General features: G+C 38.4%; 2 long non-coding RNA genes across 2 annotated transcripts; one reads left to right on the top strand and one right to left on the bottom strand.

Moving 5' to 3' along the window:
• Nucleotides 1–230: 230 nt before the first annotated feature.
• On the bottom strand, nucleotides 231–16,075 carry LOC123609700. The gene is made up of 3 exons (XR_006717911.1): nucleotides 15,095–16,075; nucleotides 3,298–3,444; nucleotides 231–711 (listed from the first exon to the last, which is right to left on the bottom strand). It is a non-coding gene; the product is annotated as an uncharacterized LOC123609700 (long non-coding RNA).
• Nucleotides 16,076–16,228: 153 nt separating this feature from the next.
• On the top strand, nucleotides 16,229–20,760 carry LOC123609699. The gene is made up of 2 exons (XR_006717910.1): nucleotides 16,229–18,028; nucleotides 20,599–20,760. It is a non-coding gene; the product is annotated as an uncharacterized LOC123609699 (long non-coding RNA).
• The last annotated feature ends 572 nt before the right edge of the window (nucleotides 20,761–21,332 follow it).

Below are 21,332 nucleotides of genomic sequence, written 5' to 3'. Positions count from 1 at the left end.
TGTTCTGGTAGACCATCTATTTACAATGACCACTCCATGGAGTTATCATTTATAATTCATAAAGATGAATTTTTGTGAGTTCATAATTCACAAAAGATGAGCGGAATTGATTCTAAAGATAAAAAGTTCCTTTATTTTCTTTTTCTCTATTTTTCTATTAAGCACCCAACCATACCTGTACATGCAAACAAAAAAAAAAATCTAAATTAAAGACGTCATCTCAATGCCAATGCAAATGTGATATTTACTTCAGAGGTAAGATAGTACCAAATTCTTGAGTGTTGGATTGAATTATATCACTGAGCCCATGAATATTCAGCAACAAAAGAAAACTCCTGAAAAACACGTTAGTCAATCTCTACTCAACACATAAGCACACACACACGCACACACACAGACACACATGCATGAGCATGCAAACATACACATCATGTTATATAAGTGTTAGAATGACTCGTATGTTGAATCTATTACTTAATGCTTACTGCTCAGTAAGATAAGTTCAATGGCAAGGAAAACATATATGAAGCAATGAGAGCAACAAAACACTACAGACTTCCATTTAAAAACACTGAACAACTTCTATGCTGAAATAATGTAGTGAGAGACTCCTTGGATTAAGAAATACACTGTGGATATGGGCATCTTTCAGGGGCCAGAAAATATCGCTTCTCTTAATTATGCCACTTCTTGCATTGGGACCACCAATTCCTAAAGGAAACACACAACAAAGAAAAGTGAGTTTTTTTGTTTTTGTTTTTGCTGGTCTCCGTATTGTTTATTCAATTCACTGTCATAACAGCATATTAAATATAAAGTTAAGTGAAACTTGACCTATCACTTTATTCTTTCATCCAAGAAAAACTTACTGAGCTCTTAGTAGTTCAAAGTATAGCATTAAGGACTGGGGAGGGCAAAAGTAAATAAAGGAAACAATGATTCCTGTCCTCATAAAGCTTACATTTTAGTGAAGGGAGTATAAATAAAAGTGGCAGGCTTAAAAAAAATCAGAAAGCTAAAAAAAAAAAATCAGTAGGGATTTTTATTAATTTAGTCAAGTGAATGACAGCTAAATAAAAAAAAATTACCATGTCATTTGTTCAACTATGAGTTATCAACTTGAACTAAGGATCTAATGAAATGTAGCTTAAGATGCAGAAATCTAATTGTATACATTTATTCCTCTTCAGTATATTTTGTGCTCATACAAGTCTTTCATAGAATTTAGGGGCGCCTGGGTGGCGCAGTCGGTTAAGCGTCCGACTTCAGCCAGGTCACGATCTCGCGGTCCGTGAGTTCGAGCCCCGCGTCGGGCTCTGGGCGGATGGCTCGGAGCCTGGAGCCTGTTTCCGATTCTGTGTCTCCCTCTCTCTCTGCCCCTCCCCCGTTCATGCTCTGTCTCTCTCTGTCCCAAAAATAAATAAAAACGTTGAAAAAAAAAAAAGAATTTGTTTTACTGAGCCGCCCCCCCTTTTTTTCTGGCCTTCTTTATACTATAACTGACAACACCATAGAGACCTGGCCTTCATCACCACCACACCCCCATTCTGTTTCACACCATGTTTTCAACAGCAAATATTTACTGAGCTCCTAAATTGTGCCCAGCCCCCTTCCAAGTTCTGTTAACAGGAAGGTACGCAGGAAAAATTCTCGGTCTACAGGTAAGCCATGTTGTAATGGGGAATGTAGAAGTATGCAATTTGAATATAAAACTGTTGAGTGAAAGCAGAGGGAAGGTCCTGGTGATCAAAACTCTAACGAATTATAGTTGGAAAAATGGAGGCAAGGAAGGAAAAGAAATCATTGATCGTGACATTCAAGTCTCATCTTAAAAGGCGAGTTGAACCGCCTGAGGTGTGCGTGTGTGTTAATTTGAGCTATTAAAACGTGTTTAGAATCTTTATTCAATAATACGATATTATGTTGGTTGATCTGCCTTCAGTAATAGCCAAAGAGGATGAAAAATATAGACAGTATATGCATATGCTAATTTCAGCTGATAGAGGGAACACCTTGTATAATCCTTAATGCAGTCGGCTTGTGTGAGACTGAAGATACCATCATATTAGACAATGATTAAAGCCCAGAATCGGAAATCACCAGGGCCAGATGTGTTCATGTTTCCTACGTATAAGAATTAGTTTTGAGGGGCACCTGGGTGGCGCAGTCGGTTAAGCGTCCGACTTCAGCCAGGTCACGATCTCGCGGTCCGCGAGTTCGAGCCCCGCGTCAGGCTCTGGGCTGATGGCTCAGAGCCTGGAGCCTGTTTCCGATTCTGTGTCTCCCTCTCTCTCTGCCCCTCCCCCGTTCATGCTCTGTCTCTCTCTGTCCCAAAAATAAATAAAAACGTTGAAAAAAAAAAAAAAAGAATTAGTTTTGATACTTCTATAGCATTGCTTCCTGTTTGACAGAAGTGGCTTTTAAATACTTGTTCACCCTTCGTTAAAGGTGCAGAGAAAGATCAGAGCTAGCTGTCCACTGTATTGGTCTATGGTGAGGCCAAAGATTCTGCACGATGCAGGACTTTTTATGGCTCATCTACCCTCTGATGGTTCATTGTCCATTTGTGATCATAAATCCCACTCCAAATCTTCAGTTGCACGAGAGAAAGGTAACCCAGCAAAAAGAAAAGCGCTAACATAAGAACTGAAAAGTTCCTGTGCTCCTTGATCCCATTAGAAAGAGCTGAGGTACATGCAGGGAACCCACATCTGAGCCAGCCATTTGGGGATTGGTTGTTGTTATCTTAGAACACAAAATATATGCTCTGCAAGCCTACTCACTTAAGGGACTTTATTTTTATTATTTATTTTTTCCATTTTTTTCCCTTGAAGTTCCTTCTTAAAAAATACACGAAAAGGAAAGGCTACACGAAAAGGAAAGGGCATTTATTGAGAGTTGGTTATATCATGTTCTAGCCACTCCCCTTATTCCCTCCAAATGAAAGAGTACCACTTGTAAAAGAAAGTAAACAATGGTATCCTAGCACTCTGCAAATTCCACAGTAGCCAAGTATGTTTTTTCTAAACTATCAAAGACTGGCAAGATTCTGCACTCTCCGAAAAACATAGTCGAGATGATCATGACTTCTGGTTGTGGTTACCAGTACTGACTATTGACTTACAGTAAAGTACGTGTTATCAGGCAGTAGGTTGAAAAGGAAGGTGGACAAGTCTGGCTTGTGCGCCACCATGAAGCTTTAGGAAAACAAGAACAAAACAGCGCTCGGTGACTCCTACTTAGTTGATATACTCACATACAGCAGAGTTAAATATCTAATCAGTTGGCAAATAATACCTTTTAATTTTAATGGATTCTTTTCATTTCTCTTGATTTAATATCAAAGGAGTCTTCGGATGTACCATCCATTTCATTTATATGCTCCTGAATTGCTGTGGCCACTTCCGTGGGGATAAACCTTAGGCCACTGATATCACCAAACACCTGAGAAGTGGTGATAAAATGGCACATATTAACCTACCATGTTTAAAAGAAATATTTAGTAGGAATGAGCACATGCTGTGACTTCCTTCTTACCCCCTTAACCCCCAAGGTTACAGCCTGGAAATCCCCTGAAATGCCATATTGTTAACCTAACTCCACAGTTTTAACAGAAGCTTACAATTTAGGTTTTATCGTTCAGTTTCACTTCTGACTTCAGCAATCGTTGTATAACACACAAAAATGTCAATTAAAATTTGTATAACATTTGTTAATATAGAGCACGAGGTCATAATTAGTGATTAAAACACATTTGGAAGGTGGATTATCTTAATTCTATGAAAGCCAAAAATGCCAAAATCAAAGACAGAGATTTTCTTTCTCTTTCTTTCTTTCTTTCTTTCTTTCTTTCTTTCTTTCTTCTGTTTCTTTCTTTCTTTCTTTTGCCTTTAATAACTTTTGTGTGATGAAATGGATCAAAAACAAAACTGTTTTTGAATGGGGGAAAACACATGACAACATTCTTTTTAATAGGAACTCATTGTCCCTAGAGAAACTTTCTGTATATACAAGACTAGAAAGCATGCCAACATCCTGTTTCACTTGTCATACACAGTTTGGGTTTATTCCTGGGCTGTTTATAATAATCATCAATTTCACTGACTTCATATGTCTTTCCTACATCCTGAAGGTATCTAGCATTCCCAGGCATTCCGCTGAATGATCGGTTTCCCTTAGAACTAACGGCCTCTTGAACCAAAGGCTATCCTGGTTAGAAAGGCAGAGAGCCACCTCTACATCTACCTTGGCTAAATGGATGCATATCTCTAGATAACAAAGAGGATATCTGCTTATTTGACAAACTCTTCTTCTGGTTACAAAAGCCATTTTTCTCTTTTAGCTAGAACCAGTTACTACCAGTGACTACTCTAGAACTACTCTTCCAAATCCTAAGGAGACTATACATCATATAGCAAGCCAATCAGAAAGCTGTTTTCCAGAAATGGGCACACAGATGGGTATAGAGGGGAAACCAGGGCAAGAAAATTACCTTCCAAGATAAGAAGTATTAAGAATGATCAGAACCTAGAGTTATGCTACCATACAAAAAAGACAGAATCAAGAATGAAGCCAACATAGGCAGAAATAAGGGAAAGACAGAAAGGGAGAGAAGAAAGAGAATGAGAGAGAGAGAGAGAGAGAGAGATCTGATAACATCCTTTGAACTCTCAAATTCAGCCATTCCATTAGAATATCTACTGTAATTCCCACTTATGTGAGTTAATTAGTACCTTTTGCGATTAAGCAGAAATAGTTAGGTGTTTGACATATACAATTAAACAGGTTAAGAAAAATAGATATCTTTGGACACCTTGATTTTTCCTGTCTTGTTGAGTCTCTCTTGCAGACCTTCTTAGAGTCCACTTTCCCCATTGGTACCTAAACTTTTGTGGTCGTTTTCCATTATTTGCTTCTTCATCACCCTTGTTAACCATCTCTTATATTTATTCTTTATTCTACATCTTTCTTTCTACTTCTTTGTAGATGATCTTTAGAAACCTGAATTTCTCGGGAAATATTTGGCATCACAACAGCGCCTATCGACATGGCATATTTTCTTTCTTTTCAAGACTGTTTCAAAATACAAGTCAGAATCACCATTAGAAAGCTTTGTCCATGTTTCTTGAGATATCTTCCCTTTTACATCTTCGTTTGGTGGATGATGCCAATTGTTGTCAGAACTTCTGAAAGGCACATTCCTAATATCAAATTGGGGGGCATTCAGCCTGCACCAGAATCAGGAATAACAAAACGACAAGGTCCCTCTCTTCTAAGTTTCCTATAATTTACAATCTTTCTTTGTGGATGAGAATTAGATTCAGAGAAACAACCTCAATCATCACTTTGTCTTCTAAGGAATGAATTCTTGGGACATCTCTGTATTCAGTGGTATGGCTCCAGCCATAGGAATTCCTTAAAGAGTCCAGAGCGTGTGGGTAAGAAGGGACGTGTGTGTAGGAGGGGTTTTGTCTTCTGGAGATTTGAGGAATGTCTCCAGTTATCATCTGGACCAATTATCTGGAAGTATCTCTCTATCCTGCTGCACAATGGCAGGACCATCAGCAGCAGGTAGATTTCTAGCTCGTATTGGTCCTTCTCACGTGCTCCTGCAATTTTAATAGTTTTCTTTGTACTCATCGTGGAAGTATCCAGATCTACCTCTTTAAATGAGTTGTACGTATTGTGTGAATATATATGCTTTGGCCTGAGAGATTGGGGAAAAGGGAATAAGAAGATAGTTAGCCTTGAATATATTGCTAAAGAAACCTGTTTGTTGTCACTTCTGAGTAAACTGGCGTGCAAGACAGGTGTCTTTCCAATTGCTGCAATGTGATTTTAGAGTGGTTTTGGGATATTTTTAATTTGTATCCATCTGTATAGAGTCATTTATTTCAAGTGTTTGTTCTAGAAAAATAAGTTAAGAATATAATCATACTTATTTTATTTCATGGGCTTCATTGATTACTGGGAAGAAACATTGCTACAAAATAGATATTACAAACAAGTGCAATCTCATAACAAACCAGTATTGAAATGTGCCATGCTTTGAAAATACATGCTAGTCATGTATCATTTTTCAAAGGCAGAAAGTGACCCTGAGCTGGGGTACCCATGTGATCTCTTATTTCAAACATAACACTATCTCACTAAGTTAGAGAAAGTGAAATTTGTGTGACTGTGGCCAAAAAGATTACCAAAATGTTGGACAAACTTCATTCCGTATAATTGTGGGTATTTTTGTTCATCTTTTCTGGAGGGCAATTGGGATCTATCTATCTATCTATCTATCTAAATCGATAGCAAATATACACATAAATGTCTATCCTTTTAAATTGTCATATTTTTGGCCTAGTAGCTCCACGGGTCAGAATTGGATAAAAACAATTTCTGGTAAACTATGTGGCTGAGGTTGAAGCTATTAAGGACTTGACTAGCCACTCGGGCCCCCACCCCCTGGTGTTAGAAATTTCTGACGTGAACAAGTGGAGTTCAAACACTTGGTGCCATTGCTGGGCGGTGTGGCTGGCAGAGGGTTTCTGCAGAGACAGACGAGGATGTCTCAGGCCTCACGGAGCTCGCGCTCCACAGTGATGCCCGTGAGTGTGCAGACAATGGCACATGTGAGTTCCTTCCGTCTTGTGTTTGAGACATGACTGGCCCTTTTTGGTATAAAGAAGTCCCTGGATTTCTTTCAAAAATGTGTGGATAAACCAGGCCAAAAGAAAGAGATAGTAAATTATCTGCTAACAAGGGTAGATATATCTTCAAGTGTCCAACTGGACAAATGAAGTCAAGTTTATTGGCAAGATGGCTGGTGGAATGGGTCATACCTAGCTGCCAAAAAACACACCGATAAAGCTGCAGTGAGAGGCCATCATAAATATAGTAAGGAAGACGAAGCCGAGGAATAATAACCTAGATACACTATTCCCAGATAGGTTTTGATTTAATTTGCCCCCTTAACGCAGGACTCATGTATGCAGAGCAGTAATTCACCGACTGAAGCAACACAGCAATATTTGGAGGCCTAGTTAAACCTATTATGGTTCTGTACTGAAATACAATTTTTTCTCCAGCAGAATTCAGATTGCTCTACTTGGAGAGCAGCAAGCTGAACTAGGGGTAAAGGGCCTATTAAAATCGATTACAACTGTAGACTTCAAAAATAGAACAGCAATAATAGGACGCTCTATAATAAGTAATAGGGTGAATCAGCATTGTTGTAGAGAAAGGATGTTTTGCATTTTGAAGAAGGAGAATGTTGATGTTAATTTCCCAAGCAGTTCTCTGGGACTTAGCAATGATGACCCTGTTGGTCACCACAGCTGTGAAAATTATAAGCCAAAGCACAGTCTCCTTTCATTTTTGCAAGAGTGTACTTTACTTGGTTGTAAAATATTCAATGTTCTTAAGATTAAATATCTGAATATTGCTTCTGAAGGAGCCGCTGTCATCTTAAATCTAAAGTCTAGTTTGTTTACTGGCTGTATTTTATATCCTTTAGAAAATGACACAAAATGGCAATAAAATCATTGTAAGTATTCTACAGGGGAATATAAATGCCCTTTGGTTACAGTATACATACCTTTATACATAATTCCAGTTTATTTTCCCTGGAATTATGTTAAATATGTAAAAAGCCTTTTCTCATAAAGGTAAAAATGCTAGATGTTTCCAAGTTGTAATTTAGTATTAGTGTCAGAATTGCTTCAGAAAATAAGCTACTGTTACTGTTTCATTTCTTTTAGGTGTCATTCAGCATACTATATGTGATTTTGCACATAAAATAAGCGTATATGATTTTATGTCAGTGTTTAGAAAATGTGAGACTGAAAATAATTTATTGGATACAAACATGTAAAAATAAATGACGCTACACCACTGGTTTTTTTCGCACCATTTTAGCATATGATCGTTAGGTAATTGTTTCAGGGAATTACAGAAGAATTTGTCACATAAGCTATTTAGGAGAAACCATAATACTTCTATATCTATGCATTCTTAGAGATCAGAACATTTGTAGATAGTTTTTAGGTTAATATTGACACAATTACAAGACGCACCAAAATACTTTCATAATATTTCTGTATATAGATATAAGGAAAAATAATTATGTTGACTGTTTTGAGTTTTTTTTTTTTTTCCATGAGTGGATTATCTTGAAATAGTTAAGTAATTAGTATTAACCTTATCAAATGGAGTCAAGATAAAAATCACTGACTAGTAGTATCATGGCATGGTCTAAAAATGCTCCTCTCAAGCACTGACTTTTGTTTGCATGGATTTAAAATGTGTTTTTAATGCAAAACTCAATTCGTTTCCAAACGTGGTAACAGGATTCAGAAATAAAGAGAAGTATAATTTTTTTCACATTTCCCCCTTCAAGATATGGTTTTTTAAATCCAATTGAATAAGAGAGAAAAATATTCAGAAGTAAAAGGGAATATATTTTTATGAAAGATAAAACATTCAGTCGTTATCAAGTGTGCAATAAAGAGTTAATTATTTGTCTTTCTAATATTTCTATTAGACACTTAACCAGTTTATTAATTAATATGTTAAGGCTTATTTTTAACACTGATTCTTTATATTTAATATGTGTTCTAAAACATTTCCTATGATTTAGAATCCTGGGAATTTTTTTCTCCAGTATGTCAGATGTATTATTTCTGATAGATATATGAATATAATAATAGAATACATTTTTTCTATGGCTTTTAAAAGTTCTAATAGTTTGAAGAGTTTTCAAAGGAGATCAAAGATGCTGAAAATAATTTTATGTGTATTTTCAGAAATATGTATCTGATCCTTTTTTTCTTATATACACAAAAAATATGAGGTCTGTAAAAAACAAAAATTGTTAATAAATGATGGTCTCAAATTATAAGTATAAATAAAATATAGGAAATTTGATAGTTTATAAGATAGGGCAAGAGTGGTTATTTCAGAAAAGACGTGGAGAATCTCTAAAATGTTTCTAAATATCATCTTGATATACAATAAATAGAATCAGAACAGTTCTTCATGATTTTCTGTGGAAACCAAACATGGCTATACTAGCATTAATTTAGTTACTAAAAAAGTTAATATTTTGACCTTATTATTGAAATAGCTTTTTACAAATCTACTATATCTGTAATGTATTGTATTGAAATCTGCTGTATTTATTTAAAATTTATAATGTGCTAATTAAAAAATGTTTTTTTTTCTCTTACAGGCAACCAGTAATATATATATATATAGTAAGTATATATATAAGTATATATATATATATATATAGTAAGTATATACATATATATGTATATATATATATGTATAATATATATAGTATATATAGTAAGTATATACATATACATGTATATATATATGTATACTATATATAGTATATATATATAGTATATATACAGTAAACTAAGCCTGATGTGAGAATTGTCTAGCTTAGTTTTGTGAAAAACAAAAAACCTCATAGCAAGTTATACTGCCCCAATTATTATGGACAAAAATCACTTATTTTGACACACACACATATGGGAATAATAATTTTATCACATTTTTCAAATAATACAATTCATATATATATTTAAAAGATTAGTAAATGTGCCTACTCAAGATTTTTAGTATTAATTAATTAGGACAGGAAAATGTCTTATAAATAATATTATATTCTAATACTAGTCTGATTTTTTATTTCCTCTTTGCTTTTACATCCTGATTCTTTTTTATTATGTTTCTTATAATAGGGTCTAAGTTTTAGATGCTACAAAATGATGACCCTCTACAGTTTACAAAAAGAGCCAATCCTTCTTGGAGAAAGAAAAAGACAAATATCCGGACCCAATTTTTAAAAAATTCTAAGTGGAGACTCTTAAGTTTGAATTTGAAAACCAGAAATAAAAGACATTAGTGTCCTTGACATTTTGAACAATATTTCATGCAAAGCCATAACTATTGCTATTATTATTTCATTTTAAGGTACATTTTCAATATTGTCATATAAGCAAATGTGCCCAAAAGACTAACTGCATCTTTTTATTCAAGTGTTGTGCAAAAAATGTAAAGTGGTCCAAATTTAGGGAATGAAAACATGACTTTCTCCCATTTGCGTGCATAAATTAATTTTAATATTTCTTTAGGTGAATCTAAAACTGTACACAATAAAAACGACAAACCGCACAAATGTTTTCTTTTTTTCTTCCCACGTGCAATGCCTTTCAACAAAATAAAAACAATGGATGGAAGAAATCCCCCTGAAAATGAAAGCTATCATCAACAATTTATGCATTTAACGAATATATTCCAGAGACCCCCCAATTTTCTGTATTTTCCTATTGATTTCTTTTCCACATTAGTGTGTATATTTCTCTATCTCATACACTCTGCAAATTGGTCATTGTAGTTGATGAATGTGGGAATTTTGAAATTCACTAGTCTTTCCTGAAAGATTTGAAAATATGAGTTAAAACTGAAAAGTCTCAATTATATGAATGACGTTTCCCCATGCAATTTACTGATTCAAGGACCAAATTCAAGTGGTTCCCCCACCCCTCCACTCTGCCTAGTCAAAGCATTATATAGATTTGCAGGGGACAGTCAACTTATCTGCGATCTTCTCATTGAGACTAACAAAGGTCCAGTCCCAACACCTACTCTTTGCACTGTGTGGTAACTGAACTCCATGAGCAGAAGAAAAGCCCAGAGCTGAGTAAAACTCATCTAGTAACAAAACTGTGTTTCCATTTTTCTTTTTTGCCTTTCTTCTCCTGCTGCTTTCTATCAGCAGAGCACTTAACAATCATTAATTGGTTAATGTGTTATTTAGGCAAGTATTAATATTCTCATTTTGCAGACAAGGAATCAGGCTTCCTGCTGTGTATCTCCTGGCCCTGGGTAAGGAGCTCTTCAGATGGGAGATTCAAAGTAGGTGAGCCCGTCCTCCTGAGGCCCAGAGACTTGCCCGAAGCGGCTCAGCTGGGTCTCACAGAGCCTCTGTGAGATCGCCGAGTTCCTGACTCCCACTTCTCCGCTCAGACCACCGGGCGACACTGCCTCTAATGACAAAAAAAAAAAAAAAACCAAAAAACCCCTTTTCCCATCCCACCCCAACCAATGCTCCAAGGACTTTCTTAATTGCAGCGGATACCCTGGGATCGGGAAGCTTATTTGTGACTTGATGAATCTGTACCAGTCTTGCCTGGGTTTCTAGGTTTTGTAGCATTAAAAACTTTAAAGTAACTTTGTACTTAAAAAAAAAAAGAAAAAAAAAGAAAAAACATGCACACACAGGATAGCCTACCTATGGAGTAGAGATGAAGCATTGATCTCTGAGGGTCTAAGGAATCACTGAGCTCAGAGGTAAAGATAAAAAGAGAATTAAAGAGAGGTACTCCTCGACAGACAGAGCAATGACCTTCTGCACAAGTGTGTGTGTGTGTGGGGGGGGGGGGGGCGGCACTTTACTCCTTAAAGCAAAATATGTAGAACACAGTAAGAGCCATGTCCTCGTGGGTGACAGGTCTGGATGAAAAACAAAATGGTGAACACAAATCCATTGCAAAGATCCTTGGTAATATAACTTCTATTTCAGATGTGTGAAATCTGACCTCTTTAATGTAGAACCCATTCTGTTCCAAAAACATGACTTTCCATAAAAATAAAATCTTGAAGATAATTTGTTCAAACCCAAATTACTAGGGTTTTATTGAGAGAAAGAAAAAGGTTAACATATGACCTATATTTCATATCAGGATAAGGAGAGGCTTTGAAATCACTCTTATCACCAGTTAGAGCTGTGTTAAATGCAAAAGGATCTTACGGAACTAGAAATTCTATTTAAAATGCACCATAGGGGTGCCTGGGTGGCTCTGTAGGTTGAGCGTCCGACTTCGGCCCAGCTCATGATCTCACAGTTCGTGAGTTCAAGCCCTGCGTTGGGCTCTGTGCTGACAGCTCGGAGCCTGAGCCTGCTTCCAATTTTGTGTCTCCCCCTCTCTGCCCCTTCCCTGCTCATGCTCCGTCTCTCTTTGTCTCTCAAAGATGAATAAACGTCAAAAAAAATAAAAAATAAAATAAAATCTACCATTAAACCTTTAAGACTCATGTTCAGGCTAGAAGGCTGAAGCAAAATTTCATCCATTTTTATTTTGTTTTTTGCCACATCTAGATTTCTAAATAAATGAGGCTCAGACACAGCTACCTTTTTCTTCCCATAGCAGAGTATCCATTAAAAATGTGGTTTGGATCTTACAGGTATTCCCAAGTGGGTCTAAGTCATTTCCGAAATAGAAATTCTCTCAATCCACATAATGTGGGCGTTAATGGAAAGGATACCATGGTGCCCACTTACGAACCTTGGAGAACCATTTGGCATCCAGAAAGTCAATGCAATTTAGTAGATTTCTTAGAGCATCAATACCACACTTAGTATAGAGATAGGGAGCTCGAGGGTAGAAGTTAACTTTATCTGAGTAGGTGACCACTTATAAACCATAATTTTAAAAGTCAAATAGATTTTTCTTTAATCCAGAAAGCATCATCTACCTAGATGTTGATTTTTGCAATTTCTTTTCAATGCATACATCTTTTGGGAAAGAAATACACTAATTTCATTTCTCACTGAGGTTACAAAAGACCGGTCTCAAATGCCCTCCAATTTCAGGTTTTATAGCTCACAAGGCCAATAACACACCTGGAAGTAACCTGGTGAGGGTGAAGAGAGGTAGGGAGGAAACTAAGACGATTGTCAATAGCCGGCCATGTGGCTGAAAGAAAATTTGTCTAAGATTCAAGTTGCTCCACAACTTGTACTGTTTTATGGTTCCTGTCCTCTTAGAAGACAAAATTTCATACTGGAAACAAGTTTAGAAAAGCTAAATAAAATCTAGTACTCGTGCTAAGTGTTAGAGAAGGTGCAAGGGGATAGGTCAGTTTGAAATGGGTTTCAATAGATTTCATAGAGCAAAAAGCAGGAAAAGCAAAGCATGAAGAAATAAGTGGGGAATGTCTAGACTGCAGACCCACGAGTAAGCAGGACCTTGTGCATTTCCTGGCATCTGCAAAAGAGGGAGAGCTGGTTCAGCATTTGCTAGAATCTCTGCTGGGCACCGGTTCACAAATGCCGGGGTGGACTTTTGCATCACCCAGGCCACCCTACCATTGCCATCACATAATGCAACAGTGGCAAAAACACAGGCTAAGAGAGTCAGATGTGCCCATGAGCCCTATTGCCTCATGATTCAATCCTTCCAGAAAGTGACTTCTTTTTTAGCATAATGTCGCTATTAGTACTTGGGGAAACAATGTTGACCAGTTGAATGAATTTAACACTGCATGATCCATCATACTTCGGCATCTTTATTTTACACTCTTTTAAGAAAAAGAGCTAAAAATACCTTGCAAATGTGATCCCATTCATCTGCCCCAAATCTCTATGAGGCAGGGAGCAGACGTATACATGAACCCAGTTTTACAGATAAGAATGTAGGCAGAGAGGAGTGGGGAATGACAAAGGCAGGGCTCTGGAGCAAATGCAGAAGTGAGTGAATCAAAGGGTCCTGATGATTGCTCGGCTAGTGAGAACATGCCATCTCGTGCGGGGCCTTCCCGCTCAGGTCCCAAGGCCTGCAAGTTGCCACAAGATGGTTTGTAACAGAAGCACAGACACCCCTGGTGTCCTGGCTTCTTTAGGTCTATCAGTGCACGGTGTATGCACGTATCTAAGCACACACCTGTGTAAAATAAAAACAAGCAAAACAAGCAAAACAAAATAAAACAAGAAAACACCAAAAAAAAAAAAAAAAAAAAACAATTAAACCAGGGCAGTTTTGCTCCGTACGGAGATTTCTAAAGCAAATGCTTCAGAAGTCTAAAAAGGACCCTACAGCAGCCCTTGACCCAAACCCACAAAGAATTCTATCACATACATTCAGAATCTCCCTACCTGTTGCTTTGCTACAATAGGCACAGTTCTGTCATTTCCCACCTCAGTAAGGGAGTGAGGAGGTGAAGCGATCAAGAATCCTGGGGCACGTCTGTGCTTTTTCCAAGTACAGTCTCTGTGTGAGTCGCTCAAGTACCCAAACACTGTCGTGGGTTGGGATTGTAGACACGAGAGGCTCCCTATCTGCAAGACTGCTCTCCAAGCCACGTGAACTTTCCTCAAGGTTATATTTAAACGAATTTTATGAGGACAGGCCTTCATGAACTTTATAATAAAAACAATGGCCAAAGTCCATAGGGAAAGGATGGTGGGAACAGAAATATTCTGCAAATTCTTACCAATTAATAGTGTGACACTGTTAAGTGACTTGCATGCCAACACGTCCAGGGAACCAGACGTGAAATGAATCTAAATTTTCCTTCTCCTGTACCCTTTATCTCCACCATATAATGGGAAATAACATTCATTCTGACTTCAGAATTCAGTAACACTGAGGCAAATAGGGCTGAGCCTCAGGTTTAAACGTGCCATGAAATTTGGATTTTAAGAATGTGGTGCAATGTGAGAGATTTCTTTTTTAAACTCAAGTTAGCTCACCTAAAGCCTCTGACTTTTTAAGAGAAAACATGACTTCAAGACCTTTGCTACGTGCTACTTGAACGTTTCTTAAAATTTAAGGGTGAGCACTTAATGTTTTAAGAATTTTCTCATGGAAATAGTATGAAATGCCACCATTTCATTTATTTTGTGTGAGAGAATTTCAGCCAGGGACTGTGTACTTTCCTGAGAAATTGAAGTGTCCGTGGACTCAGAGAACCCCTCTTTATCAACCTGCTGATATTTACGAATGTTAACTGAGTCAAAGTTGGCATAGGCTGAATCCTGAATTATTTCACTTGATTTGTTTCCATCTCTCTCCCGCACAGCTATGTGCAGAAACAGTTTATTTCTTACATAGTGCCTTTATTTCTAAAGGAAAACACTGAAATAGATCATCAAGTCTATTTGGGGTATTCAAAAAAAACGTTAATTACAATATGCTTGCAACGTAATTTTGCAGCCCTTGAAATCAAGTTTTAACACACACACAAACATATACATTCATGCACTAAAAGTACACAGCATTTGCATTAAAATATTTTCATATGTACGTACCTCAACAATGGCACCACTGGGGAGTCTGAGAAAATGGCGGTACAGCTCTTGGAATCCACTGGGATAAACGGTGTATATAGATACATGAGAAATAATATCTCCTGGACCAAGTGCAGACACAGAAATTTCATTTTGCTTTTGGAGGTCACAGCTGGAGATTCTGGACTTGAAGCCATGGTTTTTCCAGATATAATCATACACTGCCACCTAGTGAGACACAGAGCCCCCCCCAGCCCCCCCGGCCCCAGAAATGAAGAGAAAAAAATTAATTAACTTCTGGCAAGAGCATAACCAATTTTAAATGATTTTACAATAAATCTGTAGGTCTCTGCCATCTGCAATGCCTGCACTCCATTCCATGCATATTTTTATGACATGTATCTAAATAGTGAAGATAGACAAATCCCCGGTGTGTGCTCCATAAAGTTAATTCTAAACAGATGAAGCTGTAATTGGCTCCCATATTAACCCAAAGTAGGAAGATCAAGCGGGATGTGACAATGACAATGTTGATTAAAAAAAAAATGCTTACGAATGGCGTTACGAATAGGTGTTTGTGCATTCTCATCCAAAAGAAATCCTTGCTCATTTTTCCTTGTTCCCGCTGTGCTAAGTGCTAAGTCTCGGCATCATCAAAACAGTGGACAAGATAAATTAAAGATGTGTTTTGATGAACTGCACAGGGCAAGATTTTTGCCTACTTTGTACATTTACCTACTATTTTGCCTTTGTAATGATCCCAACTGTTGTACTTACTGGACTTTTTTTTCTGGTAGGATTTCTCAGGTAACAATTCTATTTTCTGATACGATGTACCTGTGGGGCCTTCATTAATACTAATTGAATTAGGAATGAGTGGAAAAGACACTGTTTTATTGCTTGTGTAAAATATCGGTGATGAAGGGGAGCCTGGGTAGCTCAGTTGGTTGAGCATCTCTGACTCTTGACTTTGGCTCAGGGCATGAACTTGCAGTTTGTGAGTTCGAGCCCTGTTATCAGTCTCTGCGCTGATGACGCAGAGTCTGCTTGGGATTCTCTGTCTCCTCTGTCTGCCCCCTCTCTTTTTTAAAAACTTTAAATATTGGTGATGAAGATTAGACTGTACCATTATAACATTTGTTTGTGGCTGATAAACCTTCTAGTCTCCAGATATCTTATCATTTCCTACACCCATTGAGCTATATAGATGCTTTCTATAATTTCCAATTTTCATATCTGTAGATGCCGTAGTTTCAGAAGTAGACAGAGGAAAGTAGTCAATGGATTTCTTTCCTCACTGATTTTTTTCTGAGGCAGGAAACATTTATCTGTTTTTTTGCAGGAAGTTCATATCAAACGTGTGCTCCAAAGTTAACTCCTCCTAATACATTTCACAAATACTTTAAACCCTCAGAAATATGTAAAGATATAGCAAACTGAAAGAAAGTTCTGGCCAATTACTTGTTACTTCAAGTCTAGTGATTCTTTTTTCTTTGAAACTAAAAAGGCAAGATTGAAATCTGGATGAACAGGTACAGAAGTGGTAAATGGCTTGAATGAGAAAAGATCAAGGTCTATTATAATTAGAAACTGGAGTTTACTGAGGATCCATTCTAAGGTTTCTGAGAAAATCGAAATATGTTTTAGGAGCTAACAGTCTAGCAGGAATTCATGGTAAGCATACATTTAACCCAACTTTAGCTGTGATGAGTACACAGAAGGAACCTTATGGAGGAAGTAAGACTTGAATTGTATCTCAAGACCCTCGCAGGATTTCAGTAGGTGTGAAAAGAACCATAGGTGTTTCTCGCAAAGGAGCAGTAGTCCTAATGGTACTGATATGCAAACGTGCACGTTGGACTCAAGGGCTGATGAATGGTCCCGTGGATTGGATTGTAGCAGGGTGTGAGGGCCAGGATATGAGGCTGGAAACATCATCTGGGATTGCAAAGCTGTCAGACGCTGTGCTAACATACTTTGATTGTAATTCATAAAGGGGGGGAGTTTTTGGAACAGAGGAGAGGCCTGATTTGACTTGTATTTTACAGGAATAGAGCTGAAAGCATCGGGAAAGGTAGACCAGAAGGACAAGAGATTGGAGATCATCCCACCCAAGATAGACGATGAGGGCTGGCATTTGGGTTGGATTGGAGACAGAGTCCATGATTTCTTTTCCAGAGGTAGACCCACCAGAGTTTGGTTGCTAGGTAGATACAGAGGTGTGAGTGAAAGAGAGGCCTCAAAGCCTGAGACCCCACTGGCCAGTGACCCCACTGCAATGGGGCTACGGTGAGTGAGCACGTAATGCAGCTTTGGTGGGGGGCGATAATCAATTCATTGTCTATCTCAAAATGTATGAGAAATTTATGAAACTATGTCACAACTGTGGTAGCAACTATGCAAACACAAATCAATTTTTATAATTCATTCTTAAATGTGTGAGGTCGCCTGGTGAGGATGGTAAGCCACACCACGCACCCCCAGGGAAAAATCAGAACAGGAACCATGAGAGCCCGCCCTTCAGGCCCCCAAGAAGTCTGTGCAGGTTCAGCACTGAGGCCACCTAGCTCTCCGCCCTGTGCCCACAGCTCCAGGCCAGGTATTACATACATCTCTCCTTCTCTTCTTTAAAGGCGCCCATTCACTGATGTTTCCCAGCCTCTGGATGTAAAAGACGGAGCTTCGGGAAAAGCAGAATACAATGAATGAGACGGGAACAAGCATGGCGTGTCCGGGAGACCCATAGAGCCTCTGCGCCTTCCACAAAGTACCAGGTGATACGGGAGTTAGATTGGAGCCTTGATAGATAAGAGCCTCTCTGTCTTGGAAATGCAATATGAAACGAACCCATGTGGCAGTCCTGGACACCGTTTGTCCGCCTACAGGTCTATGAAGATGTACACATTTGTCTGCGGAGCAGCAACTCCTACTTTGGAAGCCGACTCATTTCAAATGGTAAGTGATCTTCAGGATCTGGGCAGGAAAACGTGCCGAGGAGATTTCTTAAATAGTTTTTATTCACTTGGATGACACACTTCCTTGGTCCTCTCCTTTTTAACCATTTCTAATCCTAGGAAAGAGAGCATAAGTTGCTCTCTGCCCCGAGACACCTTTGATCTAAGTGTCTAGAAAGAAAGAGGTAGGTGGACTTGAAAGTAAGTCAACAATATTTAGTGGCAGGTCTTAACCTGGGCGGTTAACACACACCACACACGCACACACACGTCTGTATGTATATTTTTATTTAACGTTGCAAGTCTGCCAAATTGGTGTATTAGTCCCTTTTTCTAGATTAGGAAACTAAGGCTCAGAAATGTTAAGCAACTTGTCTGGAGACACAGTGATGTGATGATATTTACTAAGAGATAATCCTTATTCATTATCCTTATTCACCTTAGTTAGCCCTACACTCCTGGCTTCTCTCCACAACTTTACTTATTCTCTCCCTGGTGAACTCGGAACAAGAAATCAGAATACCACCCCCCGCCCCGCCCCCCCGTCCTGTCCCTTTCCTTCTGTTACATCCAAGCTGCCTCTAGGAAGCACTCATATTCTCTGCCCATCCATAGTCTAGGTTTAACAAGAGTATCCTCTTCTGAGATCGACCTTGCATTCCAACTCTGTCTCTTGTCGAGTCTCCTTCCTTATGGGGTGATGCATTAACAAGCCCACCTGGCAGCTGATCTAGACCCGTATCTTCCAAATGGCTTTATCAGTGATGAGGCTGGCATGTTTGTGGCCTTCGGTCTGGTTCCTGGGTTTCCTTAATTTTCTCACATAGCTCAGATGGGGAAAAGACATGAGACCCCAACAATAATCAAGTCACTCTGATATTTGAACCCAGGTTGGTCTCACTCCGAAGCCCATGCACCTCTGATTACACCGTTTGATCACGTAATACACTATTAATGTTTGATCATTAAACGTTTGATCACGTAATACACTATTATCTTGGTGTGTTCGCGTGTGGCTGCAGAATGGGGATGTGTCCGAACATGACCATGGACGCGGAGTTTTCCCTTGAGTTAGGTGCTCGTCTGGAAGAATCCGAAGGAAGTTGGTTTTTGGTTTTGCTTTTTTTTTTTTTTAATTTTTTTGGTTGTTTTTGTTCTTGTTTTGTTTTTGTTTTATCTTGGGTGGGAACTCTATAAACACCCTTTTTTGACTCAAAAAGAGTGTGGCACAGGTCGTCACGAAAACCAGGAACAGAGGCAGTGTCAAAAGCACTCCGGGCATCCCCCCCTCTCTCTGCCCCTCCCCCGCTCATGTCCCGTCTCTCTCTGGCTCTCAGAAATAAACAAACATTACAACCATTTTAACAAAAGCACTGCGGACATTAAGTCTACTATACCCCGTGGAATTGTCTTGAGGTTCTTTGAATCGAAGATCAACCAGAAAAAATGCCAGGGTGTGTTATTCTCCCCTCTTTTGGACCATAAAGTTGTAACACTAAAGCAATTGGGGTCGTTTTTAGGATTTCTAGCTAGCGGTTCTTAAGATAGGATAATCGAATACCTGTCAACAGCAAAGCATGTGGATCAGGTTAAACCCCATTATTTTGCTGTATGGGTACACACTCCTTATGGAAAAGAAGGCAGAGCACAGCAGAGGTGAGGGAAAGAGACCCATAAAACCTCACTAGAAATGGTTAAGAATCTGAACCAGATGTTCACGCAGAAGAGAATATTTTCGGTTACCTGCTGATATATTGAACATTCTCCCATTGGCCATGAACGCATCCTACCCTACGGGTAATTGCTTTATATTCTGACTTACAACCAAAGACAGCCTGAAGCAGTTGGGGATGCTTAGCTTTGAAACCTTCTTAAAATCCTCCCTAGGGTTAAGAAAGTAGGGCAAGGTAAAAAAAAAAAAATTAAAAAAAGAAGAAGAACATGGGTTTTTACAACAGGAACTAAATCTGAAGAAAGGCAGATCAGATGGATGGACACAGAGGTGAGGAGTGATGAGGAAATCACCATTCGATTTTTCTTTGGTCCTTTGGCTCAAGCCTGAATAACCTATGTGAGCGAACGTGATTCTTGGCGACTATGTCCTCTTTGACTTTTCGCTCTATTTCTTTAAAACTAGCTGTAGAGTAACAAGCTTCTCAGCAAACTGCCTTTTGATAGTTGATAAATATTCACGTGCAATATTTCTCATTCGATTTTTTTTCAGACCATGAAGGCAATCCAAATAGAGGAAAGGAAAGATTTGTTAAGGCAAATACCAGACAACCTAGACATTCTTGCCTAGGGTAGGTGAGGGATAAAAGGAAGGAAGCAGGATATGATTTTTCTATAAAGTGCATTTTCTATAGATGCCTTTGTTTTCCATTTCCTAGTGAGGAATGGTTAAACTATTTGGCAGTCTGAGTAATATCCCTGGAAAATTGGATTCACTCAGTATTTCTGGAAATGATAGGCCAGAAGACAGCTACTGTGCCCTACTGAGTCTGAAGTGAACTCTCCTGTCATCTGAAATCTCTTTCATAAAACCAATCGACTCCGTCCCTTCCCTTCCAGGACGGCCCAGGAAGTACGCCTCTGAAGAGCTCAATCTGGACACACAGTGGCTTAGAAGAACCCACAAAATGCCAGACCCGCAAACTGTAATCCTTAAATGAAACTCATCGTTCAGCAGAAAAACAAGTTAAGGGCGGTAATAAAATGATAGACGAAACAGGCCGGAACAGGTTCAAATGCTGCATATTTCACAACAGAGCTTAATTAAAATAGGACTATGAGGCTGTTAATTGCATTATAATAGTTCAGCATGAAATTAGGTCTGATGTGAATGTCCTTATAGTGGATTTGTTTATGTTATTATAATTACACAGTGGTACATACATTTACTGCATAGATACATTTTTAACAGGTCGGCTCTTGGGGGTGGATTTCTTTTCTTTCCTCACTGGAATTTGCACTCTATTTACAAGTGTGGAAAGTCGGCAAGAGGGAACCAGGGTCAGGAAATTAGGTCATACTGGATAATCCATTTGGTCTCGGGTGTTTAAAGCTTAGAACTCCAAACAAGTTGTGTCTTGTTGATGGTGATTTTATTCACCATTTCATTGGGAGAGACTATGTCACTAAAAAACTAGGTCTCAGTAAGATGGGTGTTTTGTGTTGTCTTAGAAAGCAACACCTTTCTTTAGAATCGATGAATGCAAATGTCTGACTAAATGTGTCTGTAGTACCACAATATCATGTATTCCAGTGTAGATTTTAAAAAATGGCAACATTTCCAAGATTTGGGT

This window comes from Leopardus geoffroyi, chromosome B2 (genome assembly GCF_018350155.1).
Source record: "Leopardus geoffroyi isolate Oge1 chromosome B2, O.geoffroyi_Oge1_pat1.0, whole genome shotgun sequence".
Taxonomy (NCBI): Eukaryota; Metazoa; Chordata; class Mammalia; order Carnivora; family Felidae; genus Leopardus; species Leopardus geoffroyi.
Note: the sequence above shows the minus strand (reverse complement) of the source record. Positions and strands in the feature narration are given on the sequence as shown.